Source organism: Manis pentadactyla, chromosome 17 (genome assembly GCF_030020395.1).
Source record: "Manis pentadactyla isolate mManPen7 chromosome 17, mManPen7.hap1, whole genome shotgun sequence".
Lineage (NCBI taxonomy): Eukaryota > Metazoa > Chordata > Mammalia > Pholidota > Manidae > Manis > Manis pentadactyla.
Genome location: NC_080035.1, coordinates 45,301,247 through 45,316,424, shown reverse-complemented (window position 1 = coordinate 45,316,424; position 15,178 = coordinate 45,301,247).

Below are 15,178 nucleotides of genomic sequence, written 5' to 3'. Positions count from 1 at the left end.
GAAGTGTGTACTATCTTTTTTGACATGCATGTAATGATAACACATTTTCTGGCAGCTGGGTTCCCTTGGGCAGATTGAAGCTGTAATAGAAGATAAAACAGCTTGCTTATATAATGGCCATAAAATGGTATGTATATATTTCATTAAAAATGTCTCAATTGGGTGACTGACTTCAGCTGAGGTCATATTTTACAATTCATATTAGTCAAACATTTTTCAATACCCTGAGTAAAAATGTAAGTCCTAAAATAGATGCTTTTAACTAACTGTAGCTTTTTAAAAAAACCTCAAATTTTACATAACACATCATCAAACTGTCTTAGCAAAGAATTTTTTAAATGAAAAGATAAAATGGTTTTAGTAGTTTTAACTATGCCAATTACAAGGATATAAACAGATTCATGTAGGGTTTGGTAGTTTTGTTTTTGTTTTTTTATGCTCCAGTCTTGAATACCTGTGGAATTTTGGTACAAAATACTAGTTAGAAATAATTGCTTCTACCTCCCCCTGCAAAGAAAGCCTGTAGTCATGCACTGATTTTGAACAGTGATTTTTATTCATAATGTAAGAATTAAGTTTGTTCTCCTCAGTTCTTGTCCCTGGTGCAACAATCAAGGTAGACAAGGCCCCATACTTTTACGGGAAGGTCTATTTATCTTGATCTAGCAGGGAGGTGCCTGTTTGATTGACAGGGTGAGGTCATTTGATTGACAGATCTAGCTATACACCCATTCCTCTTGGTGCCCATGTCTTTTCCCAAAATGCACACAGGAAAGCCCCTGGTGTGGGGAGCAAAACTACCATTTTATTTTAATGAGATTATGATGAGGTATGGTTTGGGTGATTCTTGGTTTTGTTCCATTGTGTCTGTATTAGGATCTGGTTGAGACCAGTGTGGCCTCATCCATAAAGGCATGAACTTATCTCCCTGTACAGCCTTTGTTGTCTTCATGTGGAACCCCCTGCTTGGGGAGAGTCTGGGAAGTTTTTCCTTAAACCTTATCTTCCCCTTTCCCCAGCTGTTCATGTCTGTGTTTCTACCTAACAATAGTTTTCAAGTCTATATTCTTTGTTGTACCTGTCATCTGAGTTTCTATTCTTACCCATCCTTACCCGCTTTAATCTGCATCAATGTAATGTAGTCTTTGGGTAATATTTGAGAATGTTTCATTACAATACAGAAGAAATAAATTATTGGATAGGTGTGACTCATAAGATGTGCTGGTATACATAATGAATATTTCATCAGATTTCAAAATAAAGTTAGAACTTATAAAATGCTTTAAGTATAGATACTAACATGTGAGGCATTATAAAAAAAGAAAAAAGGCAGTAAAGAGATAAAATACATAGGAAGAATATCCCTCATTCTTAAAGAAATGACAATAATAAAAAGGAGGAAGCTTAACATTTATATAAGTTATGACATTAAATCAGAGAAAAAAAGACTAACAAATTCATAGCAAGTAAAACTGGGGGAATATTAACTCTCAGAGAACTTGTTATTTGGTGGGGGAAGGAATCACAAAATGAGGATGTGTTTTGAGAAATGATTACTTGAATTTTTTTAATGTTTTTGGGACAAATTTAATTCTAGCATTCATATTTATTTTTTTCTAAAATATTGCCAGTTATATCAACTCAATGTGTTAATACATTCTTGCACATAGTATTTTATTAAATGTTTTAATATACTTTATATTTGTGACTATTAATTTTCCATTTGTAATACTGATAGTTTCATCATTTCTATAGTTTTCATGTTCAATCTTATTGAAATTATTTTTCCATTAAAAAGTATATTAGAAGATTTGTTTTACAACTTGCTTTGCTCTTTGCTCTTACTTATCCTTTTTACATGTGTTATTTTCTTCCTATGGAAACAATATTTGTATAGTTATGTTTTACTTTATAGTTCAGGGGAAAGCTAATTTCTATTAGGTCCTGGGAGGAAATCAGGAAGGGTTGGTTTGAGCAAAATTTTACTGAAAGAGAATGAGAGTTCCAAGTTGTGATGATTTTTCACTGGCCGCATATAATAGGCAATTTGCTGTCACTGAAGCAATCTTCCTGCTGATCGAGTAAGTTCAGAGGAGTGACTCAACTACAGGATAAGAAATGCCACCCGACAAGACCTGAAGCAGAATTTCTCTGTTTCTTATCTTTGCTTCTTTATTCATAGGATATGGGGATAAAGGAATGATATAATTGGTCTAGAGAAGAAAATAATCCTGTCTACTGTCATTAAAAGACACAAATATTGTCAAGTTTCTGCATGACCAGACCTTAATAAACAAAAACAACTGGGACCTGGCTCAGGAAACATCCTTCGAAATAAGAAAAATGACTGAATATTTAGAGAGGTAACTTCAATAGAGGTTTACCTCCTGGGAAGCACATGTTTACTAAGGGGAATAAAATCCTAAAGCATGTTTTTACATTCCAAAGGAATGTTTACATTAGGAAGATAATTCTCCTCTCTGTGTTTCAGGTGAGGAAAATGGCAGCTAGATATCTGTAGTATATACATATACTGTAGTATATATACAAATAAATCGAATTCCAGTTTCAAAATCTTGGTACTCCTCTCCTGTGGTGAATTTAATCCCCTTTTTGCATGTTCCGGATAATATCTAACCTCCACAGCATCTGTTAGGGAGGACATAGAACTTGAGTATCTGACATGGTTATCACTATAAATAATAATATGGCTGAAATCTCTTTCAGAAAATGTGTATTTCAGGATAAAAATAAATATGGATGTTTAAAACATGTCAGTTACTTCTATTTCTTACTCAAACTTTGTTTTGTGACTGTCATCTTTTTTTCCCATTTTTTTACTAAGTTTTCGTAAAAAAAAAAAAGTTAAAAAAAGTAAAACATAAAACCTGTTCTTTGCTCTTCTCCATACCTTATTTTCAGTCTCATGAAAAAAAATTCTAGAGGGGAGTCCCATCCGTTGACTGAGTGGTAGCCAACAATAGAAATAGCAATTTTAGTTTTCAAGTTTACTTCACTGTGACTTACTATGCATTTTATTTTATTATTTTATTTATTATTTTTATTTTGGTATCATTAATATACAATTACATGAGCAACATTGTGATTACTAGACTCCCCCCATCACCAAGTTCCCACCACATACCCCATTACAGTCACTGTCCATCAGCGTAGTAAGATGCTATATAATCACTACTTGTATTCTCTGTGCTATACTTATGCATTTTATTTTAAGTAATACTAAAACAAATCATTTTAAGAGAATATTAAGAACATTTTAAGGGAATATATTTTGAAGTAGTAAACAAAATGTGAGAAGAGTACAATACTGGAATAAACTTAAAAGGAACTACCAGTAATGAGCTTAACATTTATCTCACTAAGCTTGAAAAGTAATTTGAATATCTAAAAACAAGTTGATATCATACTGAGATTGGAAGCAGTTTGATGATTATCCAAGTGCTTCATTATATTTCTAATAGTTGTTATGTTTTTGTTATAACCACTAAATATTTTAATACTTGACTTTTAGAAACCCTGAATTAAAAAATATATCTTCTGAATACCTTATATGATAACATAAATTATATTTTGTGAATACTTTAAATGGAACAAGTTAATAATTAATCTTACTAATTAATATATATGCCTGTCTATGTTTCCCAAAGTGTTAGGACTTCTAATGTTAGTTGCCACTAATACCAAAAATACCAAAGGTAATATTAATTGTACCAACTTCCTTCAAAGCAGGTTTTTTTCAAATATGTAAGTAATATGTATTTAAGTTAAAATTCAGATAAATATAAAAAAATTAAAGTGACACTATTCAACTTTGAAAGTACAGATTCTTTGAAACACTAAACCTTGGAATTTACAGAAAATGAAGTTAGAGAAGAGTTATGCCTAATATTTTCTACTATTTCATTAGATTAGTGCATAGATTTTAAATAAATTTATGTTGTATCATTTTTAAGTTACAGAGTATTAATAGTAGTTTAAATTCATTTCTTAAAGTAAAATTACACTTAACACCATGATAATATACTATGGTAGCAAGAGCCCTGCCATATTTTGTTATTTATACACCAAAAACTACCAAAAAATGTACATGAAACTTAAGAAATTAGGAAAACATCTTGTTCTTCAAACAACAGCAACAACAATTATTTGGGAGCCTTAGTAAATTAACATGCACATTAGAATCCACAAAATCATATTATTATTTTTCAAATTTAAGGAATCCATAAAAATTACTCTATGTGACATTTATGATTGATTCCTACCAAGAGAAAAGTTTTATAAAATATTTTAAAATAATTAAATGTATTTTTTTTTTTAGTTTAAAACTTATTAGACTAGTAAAGGAAAAGTACAATCATGTCTATAATGTAGGTCCCATAATTATTAGTGACACAAAAACAGCTTTGGGGAAATGAAAATCAGCTATAAGGTAGAATTCATAAAGACTGAATGGAAAAAAATACAGGGAATATGAGTAATTAAAATAACTTTCAGTAGATGGTACTAAAGGGGACAGTTTTCTAGACAGGGATGAAAAATCTAAGTCACATAATCTAGAAATCCTGTTGTTTGTGGTAGGAATTGTGAGCGACACAAAGCATGTATAGGATGGCCACGAGTAACAAATAGAACCACCTATGCTAGTTTCCGCAATGTTTCAAATTCCTAAGCACCTTTCATTTAAGAATCTGAAACTTTGAGGAAGCCAAAGTAAATAAAAACACAGCATGTGTGTTGCTTTTGAGAAAAAAGACTGAACATAAGGAGAAGATGTAGAATCTTGCTGCAGCAGTCCTGCTGAAACACAACTGAGGATGTCAATTACAGTTGTAATTGTAGGACAAGAAATGAGATTCTACAGGTCTTGATTTCTCATATTGCCCAGAAAAGTGAGGACTAAGTGAGAAATAGGAGAAGTCCCATCACTTCCAGCATTCTCAGCAATGCCTGCCCCTCTTCAGTGGGAAAATGACATTTGTCAGATTACGTCCCTCTTCCCTTCCCTTCCCTTTTCCTTCTCCTGCTCTTTTTTTCTCCCTACTCGCACATTCATACACAAATTCACACATACACACATATTCACACACACTCAGCAAATACAGTCAACATCACTGTCATCTCTACCACCACCACCAATACCGTTTTTAGATTTATAATTAATAGGAGTCCTCATGTTAACCATTTCACTTTTCCTCATCTATTCTTACAATATTTACAGTACCTTTACCTCTCAGTTATAGAGCTCATATACTTGAATGTGTCTCTTTGTGCTGCTTACTTCCAATCATGTAATACTTTATCTTTAAATGGAATGAAGAATCACTCACAATAATATAATGAGATCCAACTATCCAGTATAAAAATGAAACTGCACGTGTCCTAGATGGAAACAAACAAGGGGCTTCTCTTTAAGCTTCATGCTTTATAACTGAAACAAAACCCAGAGGAGAGAAAAAAGAAAAGAATTCTAAGTTTGATTGCATTACTAAAAATCAATCACAAGAATAAAATAACAAGCTGACAACCAGGAAGAACAAATTTGGAACATGTATCCTAAAGAGCTAATATACTTAACACAAAAAAATTTTTAAACTTGAAGGAAACCCAGTACAAAAAATGGTGGAAATAACCTAAATATTTATCCATAAAAAAAGTGATTAGCTATGGTTTATACAATGGAGAAACATAGAATGAAAAAGGATTCTATGAACTGATATGGAGTGGTTTACAAGTTATATTGTTAGCTGCAAAAAACAAAGTATCGAAATTTATATACAGTGTATATAAAAATAGAGGAAATAGAATGGTGGTTTCCAGGGTTTGGGGAGAAAAGGAAATGGTGAGCTTTTAATCAAAGCTTATGTTTTAGTTGCACAAAATGAGTAAGTTCTAGAGATCTAGTGTAGAGCATAGTGCCTATAGTTAACAATACTCTATTGTATATTTGAAAATTTGCTATGGGAATAGATCTTATGCTAAGTGTTTTATTTCAAATATTTATTACTAATAGTTATTAACAGTAGTAATTATTACTACTGTTTTAAATAAAGAGGGCAAGAGTACACTTGGAGGTGATGGATATGTTTATGGCATAGATTGTGGTAATGGTTTCACAAATGTATATTTTTCTCCAAAGTCATCAAGTTGTATACATTAAAAATGTACAGCTTTTTGTATGTCAATCATACTTCAATAGAGTGGTTTTAAAAAAAGACAATATACCCATGTCACTTTTGTGAAAAAAGTTTAAGGAAGGTAAACTAGAAACTAATGAGATTGAGTAGTTACAGGCAGTGGGTGGGAAAAAGGGAGGAAAAATGTGAGAGTAAGTACAGGGTAGAAGGAATGAGGAGCTAGTGGCACTTCTCCGGATATAAGTCTTTTTAAAGAGTTAATTTTATAGTGGTACATATATGTAATGTGAAATCTATCCCTTAACAAATTCTAAGCAAGCAATATATTATTTTTGGCCATAGTACAATGTCATACAGCAGATCTCTAGAACTTCCTCATCTTGCTTAAGTGAAATTTTATGCCCATTAATCAGTAATTTCCTGTTCCCTCCTACCAACAGCTCCTGGAAACCACCGTTCTACTCTTTGATTCTATTAATTGGACTATTTTAGATGTTTCAGATAAGTGGAATCATAATTTGTCTTTCTGTGAAATTGAAATCAGTATTTCAAAAAAGATATTTGCTCTCCCTTGTTACTTCTCTGGCATTGCTTATGATCATGGTTAGGTTTTTATGTTTGCTGATTTCAGACATATATAATTAATTACTAAATTGACTGGAGTACATTTACTTAATTTTAACTGAATTTGCTTAATATAGAATATACTTAAATTAAGTATATTTTTTACTTAAATATACTTAAAATATGTATACTTAAACTTAAAGTCTAATAAGAAAAACCTAATTGATATAAATAGCTTAAACTTGTCCATGACTTCTTAGTAGCATAATTATTCCATGTATTAATGAAAGCAGCTTTAGTTTATTAGATAGAATATCTTGCAACTACTACTGTAATAATTTAAGATTATAGAGTATAACTGGATATGTATTTATATGTTAATTTTAAATATTATAAAATTGAAATCCATGCTTTGTAATCATTACTCATTAATCAAAAACCAAGAAATCAAAATGGCAGGGAGCAATTAAAAACAGTGTATTTGAGTAGTAAAAGTATACACTTTTGCATGAATGCATCTTCAATTAAAACATTTTTAAGTAATAGAAAACTGTCTTAAAATTTCTCTTGACCAAAATTTTAATCAGTTATTAAATATTCCCCTAAGTAGAGTTGCAATGTAAAGTAATAATACTGCAGGGTGTTTAAATTTTGGATTATTTGAAATATGGTATACTTCTTAAGGTTTTAACTTATTTTTATAAAACCAGAAACTCTTCCAAAGTAATTTAAACTTTCAAGGTAAGTTGGTTGAGATAGCTAGAGGAAAGGATTTATATCATGAGTGTATGTGACTAATGTTTACATTTACATCTCATAATCTGTAGGAAAAATGTAGTCATTTACTAAAACTCTGATTTACAGCATATGTGAATTTTCTTTGAAGCCAGGATGTTAGACTTTCTTTACAGGCAAACAGCTACAAATAAGATATATTGATTGACCTATGTATATGAAGATGATACTTGTGACATTCCTTGAATTGAATAGGAACATTGAGTTATTTTTTTCTCAAATAAGACGGTTATGCTTTTTTCTATGCTCTGAGCTAGTTTTTTTTTTTTTGTTCTATTTCTCTGTCAGCTACTGGCATTAATATTTAAAATTCTAATTATTTAATATTTATATTTCAAAGCATTTCATGTATATACAAAAATAGGTATTGAAAATATTAATAGTCTTGATAAATATAAATGTAACAATGATCAAATGCATTTGGAAAATGATGCATGACAAAAGTATAAATGGGTTAATTTACATATTTCAAGAAATACTTTATAATAATTTTGAATAATCAAAAATTGATGTACTATTTGATTTTCCCAAAGGAATTTGAACATATGAAACTTACTTTCAGAGGGCATTCATGTGGCATGGCATCACATTTTGGAAAATTCCGGTTTAACTAAACTTAGTCAATTGATAAAAATAAAACCTGAAAATTAGCCATACTTTCTATGAAGTTTTAGTGGTTTGAGAGAGGTAATTTAATGCAGTTAAAGTTATCATAATTCTACATGAGATGCTTTTGTTTTTTACCTCTGACAAATACATTTCAGGCACTGAAAATGAGATTTAATATTATTTGTTTTGAAAAAATAAAGTTATGTTAAAAATGTGCCAGTGCCAGGAAGCATATTTCTTATGAAAACTGTGTCTTTTGCCACAAAAGCATTAATGAGTAGTATTAATTTGGAGAAAAACTAAAATAACTCTATTGGCTCTTCTCTGATTTTTAAACACTATTCAGTGAATATATTCCATCAAATCCATACAATTATCAAATGCAATTCTGTTTAAACAATCAGGAAAAAGTGTGTACACTAAAGATTGTAATAAAAGCAGCAAACTATTGATAGTAGTTTCTTTGGGTGGTGGCTATGTTTTAATAAGATATCCAGTGTATAACATTAATCACAATCCTTAGTTCAATGAGGATTGCAGAGCAGGCAGTGTGAAGCCTCTGATTCTTTTTTTTTTTTTTTTTGTAAATACTTTATTGTCTTTTCCAGTTCTTATTTCTCTTCTCTCATAGGGACATTAGATTAGGTTTGCATTGTCTCACGGACATTCGACTATATTTGACATAAAATATATTGTACTATAAATTTTCTGTTTCAGCCAGCCTTTTATAAGAACTATCTATACAGATTTAATTATTTCTAATTTGCTGTTTCCAACTGTTGTGGTTTCTCACATTGTAAACCAACTACATTTTGCTTGTCCACTTATTTAGTGATAGGTATCTAGGGCATTCAGCTACCTGTGACTAACAGTCATAATAATATGAATATCTTTGTGGATATCTACTAATGAAATGTGTAAGAATTCCAGTAGGGAGTAGTGAAAGTAATCCCGGAGTAGTAATCCTGAGTTACAAAGCACATACATTTCTAATTAGACAAAGAGATGTCTGAAAATTATTTAGTTTGTACTCTCTTCAATGATTGTTTCTCTATGTCTATATTCTTGCCAACACTTATATTATACAGATCTCTAACATTTGCAATTCTGTTGAGTGTAAATGGGTACAATTACTATTTTGATTTGCATTCTAATGACTTACAACCTTTCAATGTCAATTTGAACATCTTTGTATGTACTTACAAAGAATTGACCTTTTCTTACTATAATCTACTTATTCTTAGTAAGCTCCTGTATTTCTATTGTTACAGAAAAGAATGTACTGAATAATTTAAATATTAATTCTTTCTCAATCTGAGATTATCTGGGTACAGTCTCTAAGCTTTTCCAAATTTGTTATTTTTATCTATGGTGTTTTTTTATAATCAGAACATTTTAATTTTGCCACAATCAATTCCATCAGATCTCTTTATTTTTATGCTTTTAAGGAATGATGTATGAATTCACTGCTCCATCTTCTATTATTTTCTCTATATATATTTTATAGAACACTCCCCAATCTGAGTCCATTTAATATTTGATATCTTTTTCAATACAGCAGGTACATCAAAGAAATAATGTTGTGGTGTCACAACAAGAGGTAGATGATATTAATGTGTCCTATTACTATTTCCTTTGATTACCAGGATAGGATCATGACTATCTGATTTCTTCACTGTAAGATAATATTTTTTTCCTTTTTAAACTAATAGTTATATGGTGGGAAGATACTCTGAGACTGCATGCATATACTGTGTCCTTACTTATACTATAGACTCATCAGTATTCCAAGCAATTGTTTAAACATGAAAAGGTTGGGAAAAAATATACAATAAGAAAAAAAGAATAAAGAAGGGGACTGGATCATCTTCAGGGAGAAGAAAACTTTAAAAAATTCAAGCACCTATAGTTAATTTCCTCAAACATTGTTTCTCTGTGAAACAATAACATAATTCTGTATCAATAACATAAGCAAAATTAGTTCTTAAATATTTAACATTTGTGTATATGTTTTCAAAAAAAACATGAAGTTTGAAGATAATTGGAGAGAGACTGAGAAAGAAATTAGAAGATAAAAAGGTGATTCGGCCTTACAAACATTTAAAATATCAAAACAGAAGTAATAAAATAAGGTCTGTGATTCATGATCAAATAGTTTAGTCAGAATGTATTAGACACATTGAGTATGTGTGTTTACACATGGTGTGAATTTGATATATGATAAATGAGAAACCACAATATGTAAAATGGCAGTTTACCATATTAAATAATAGTAAATGTAACTAAATGTAACAGGTCATTTGAGATTTTCACTCATTAGGTTTATTGGTGATTCTGTCCTCAGTACTATGTATGATGCCAGCCAAATGGCGACATTTCAGTTCTGTGATTTCTTACTCAATTTGTTGGTTTTTCTATTTGAAGGGAGTTCTTTTCCTGCTGCAACATTTATTTTGGTATTTGTATGTCTCTATATGCATTTCTTTATTTATATCAGTGTGTTTTGAGGTTCTGTATTTCATTCACTCACTAAATTGCATCCTCTTTCTGTCACTGGTGGCCCTTTCACGCTGGTCTCTCCATCCTTCATACATACCCCCATTGTCCTTTGAGCACTACTCTGTTTTCTCCCACCTTAAGATGTTTCAGGTCATTTTGTACCTATATTGCCCAGACCTGGAGGCAATTGTTTCTTCAAGGAGCACAGGCTCATTTCTGTAAAGAATGATATTTGAACCCAAGACCTGAGTGATAATTATGCTCATTTCTTTTACAGTGTCATTGCATTGGACCTTCAGTGGACAGAGCTAGGAAGTAGATGCATGCATTTACAGCTGCTCATAAGTACAGATATTTGTAGGTGTGTCTATGCATATGTATACACATAAATATATATTTCTATATGTAAAATCATGAGTTCATAATGATACCACTTATTTCAAGCCAACACAGCAGGATTCATTTTATCTACCCCTTTTTCCATATATTTATATTTCCCTTTCCTATCGGTGTGAACCCATGTTCTAAAGTATATTTACTTTTTGGCCAGTCCAAAATATACAGATACTTTCAAAGCTGCTAGCCCATGGCTATGTGAAAAAGAAAACAAAGCCAGTAAATTAGAGTTCATATTATATATTTTTTCTTTAACCTGAGGGTATATAAATTAAATACTGCACTCAAATTTTCATTACTTTCCCTTACCCATCTATCCTTCATTGCTGTTAAGCAATTCGCTTGTTTTAGTTGCTTTGTTCCTCTTTGTATTTCATTTTAAGGAATGTTTCCCCACTATTGCATTACAATTACTTTCTTTATTTGGGTATTTGAAACATTACCATGGTTCTAAAAGTCAGAACTGCACATAAAGAGAATCAAAAGAGCAATGTCAGTCCATATTCTGTTCCCACCATCCTCCTAGGCAACCAAACCCGCTATGTTCGGCTGTATCCTCCGTCATTCCCTTTGCAATAATACCCAAATACTTGTATATTTCACCATTCTCCGTCCACATTTTTTTTACCAAAATGCAGTGACATATTCCACTTCTGAAAAAGGATAGAAAGTAGTGTGACTAAGTTAAGAATGACTACATCATCTAGACAGATCAGGAACTATTTTTATCTCAGATGAATGTTACACTAAGAAATGGGATGAAATGGAAAGTTCTGTGAAGTACCACATTCTCTTGAATGCTTCTCTTCATCTTCTAGGTAATCTAATTTTTACATGTCTTGTGAATTGTTTTGGCTTCATGATAGTATCCTACCATGTTCAGAACATAATATGTTATGTTTATTAATAGTAATACAAATCCACAAAATACTATTCCATAGAAGTTGTAGTTTAAAAACGTCTTTATATCTGATTAGATCGTTTATTGATGTTACAAAGTATGTAATGTAAACACCTACCCCATATTTTCTGTCATCTCTATTACATATTACAGTGATATATAAAGTCCCTTGTGTTATTCAGTGAGTAGAAATGTATGTTTTAGTAATATAAGAGATTGTAAAATAGTTATCAAGTGTACATCATTATTATGTGATTTTATGTCACAAAATATATAGCTAAATATTAAGAGAAACAGGAAGAATGTAGGTCATGAAAATAAAAAACAACTGAAAATCTGAGAATAAGACTTAAAATAATATATATTACTTAATTTAAAAATCTTTCTAATGTACATCTGTACATCTGTCTCTTTCAGTCTATCCTTGTATCTAAAACTATATAAGCAAGAATTCATACTGATACGTCTAACATATTTAATATGTATTAGCCACAATGTATTTAGTTATTTGCCTCAGTCCTAGAATATACATAAAATAATTTCAAAATTGTTGCATCACACTCTGAGTACCAAAAGTACTAACTGAAGTACAGTGTTCTTTTACTGTTCTTGTCTGTGGCCTTACATTAGATGGTCAAAATGTTGGGTTCCAAAGTCTGTCCCTCCTCCCTGCTTCTGTGTGGTATGGTGATATTATTCATTTGAAATCTGGTGGTTAATTTATTTCTATTTGTATTCCCCCTTGAGATTTCTTTCCCATTTTAATTTATTTTTAGCTTTCATAACATTAATATGGCTTTAAAAGATCTACATAAAAATATATATTCAGAAAATCATTATCCCTATTACTTTCATTTCCTTTCTGTTATTGAGATATAACTTACATAAAATTCATCCTTTTAAAAGTGTACAATTCATTTTTTAAAATATATTTAGTATATTTCATTTTCTAATTACTTCCACCTTGTTCCCTATCCATACCTAATATTAAACAAAGTTAATAAATTATTTAACTTCAATTCTATACCAGGTATTGTGTCTTATACTTTACATACATAAACTTAATTTATGGATGAGGATACTGAAACTATGAGAGGATGTGTAACTTTTACAATATCATGACACTGTGTTTGTAAATTGACTTAAGAACCAAGGTCCTCTGAGGCCAGAATCCAAGACTTAGTAACTCCAAAACTCCTCTTCTACGGCTCTAATCCTGGTCCGGACACCACAACAGCTCAACTGGGTTTTTGCAAAAAGCACCCATCTGGTATCCTTGCTTCTGTTCTTGTCTGCAGTTTATTGTTTGTAATGCCAGAATGATCTACTGAAAATCTGAGATCAGATCATCTCTCTTCTCTGCTTGAATCCCTATGAAATTTCTCCTTTTGTTGAGAGTAAAAGCCAAAGTACTTAAATGACCTAAGGTTTCAGCATAATTATCCCAACCCCATTTCTTTGTTTTCATCTTTTAACATTCACTGATGTATCAAACACATTAGAGTCCTTGCTACACATTAAACAGTGTCTCCATTAAAGCAATTATTATTTTTTTAATGCTCCCCCTTCCTCACATCTTTATGTATTGTTCACTCTCTTCTCATATGTCCTAGCTTATCAGAGAGTCATTTTCTGACCACAGTCCAATCTTACCCTGTCCCAGCATTTTGTATCACCTCCCTGGGTTATTTTTCTCTGTAGCACTCTGTGGTTATAACTGACTGGCAGGTGTAAAAGTCTGTCATCATCCCATCATCAAAGCCTCCAGTTTGGAATGACGGCAGGGAGCACGGGAATTCTGTTCCCTCCAATATTCGCAGCCCCAGAACTTAAACTCCTCCCACACGAAGATGTCTTAACAGACCAAAGGTGAAGATGTGCTATAAAATGTGGAGTAGGTTTAGCTTAATTCTCTACTAATGAAGTATCCTAGAAAGGAAGTAAACTAAATAAAGAAATAGTATACTGACTTCTGCTCTTGAGTTGATTCTAATTATACTACTGAATTTTGAAATTGCCATTGTCTAGCACAGAGATAATTATATAATAGCTTATTTGCATGTGAATATATGGGTGTAAATTGATGCAAGTAAGAAACTAAATGAAAATTCACTTCATGTAAATTTTTGTGACCAGTTAATTGTATAAGGTTTTATGATCAAGAATTTCAAAACTATGAACTTCCTTAAAATTAATTTACTGCAGTAAGAAATAGAAGTTAATGCAGCATTCTGTTGCTGGTTGTCTAGTTCTGAATTACAGACATTCATGGCATGAACAGCATTAGCTAAATATGGACTAATGAGGATATTTTGGAAAACAGAAACTGCTAAATATTCAAAAGTTATTTGTTCACATCTACTTGAAAGGTAAAGTTGAAACAAATGATATTTAATAGACTCTGACAAGTGTTTAGAATAAAAGCATGTCATGAATTACATTACAAGCATGGAAATGCTTATCACTGATGAACTAAATATAAAATTCTCCTCATACCTTTGGATTGATAAAAGGAACAGTAAACACATTTCATATAAACTCTGCCTTGACTCTGATTTGGAACATTTTCATCTGCTGGAATTTGACCTTAGCTAATGCATCATAAGAGCGTTAAGCTTGATATCATCCTCTTCTTTTTTTTATGCTTCCTCAATGCGGCAATTCAGAATAAGTGGAGAAAAAAAGTCAAGGATGCTAATGGGCATATGTATTTTGTTGTCTACATTAATGCAATGTTGTGTTTTGTTAAGGCAATAGACTTGCAGATAAAAAAAAAAGTCAAACAAGGGATTTGTAAAAGGAAAGTAGGGAAAAATCATTATCCTATAATATTTGGCATTTTTAGATTCTATCCCACCTTAAGTTGTTATGTCTGCTATATAATGGTCCAAAAGCAGTTATTATTATTAAAGGACATGCTGTGAGATTGCTGTACTATTTGGAAATACTCTGTTTAGCTATAAACAACATTTTAAAAATGAGAAGGGTGAAACTCAAAAGAAAAGTTAACATAGAGAATAAGCAGTCGATTTGCTTACAATGTTAAATATATTAGGTACACAGAGTGATGTGGTGGCAAAAGAGACAGACAGATTCCATTAGTGTGTTAAATGTACAGTAAGTTAAATGTAAGAAACAATAAGAATAAATAACACTAAATAGAAAATTTGATGAAAAAATATGAGTGTCACTTTTAGATAGAAACACATGAACAAACAAGTCTTGATTATGGCAATTCTGGGTTAACATCTATGTCATC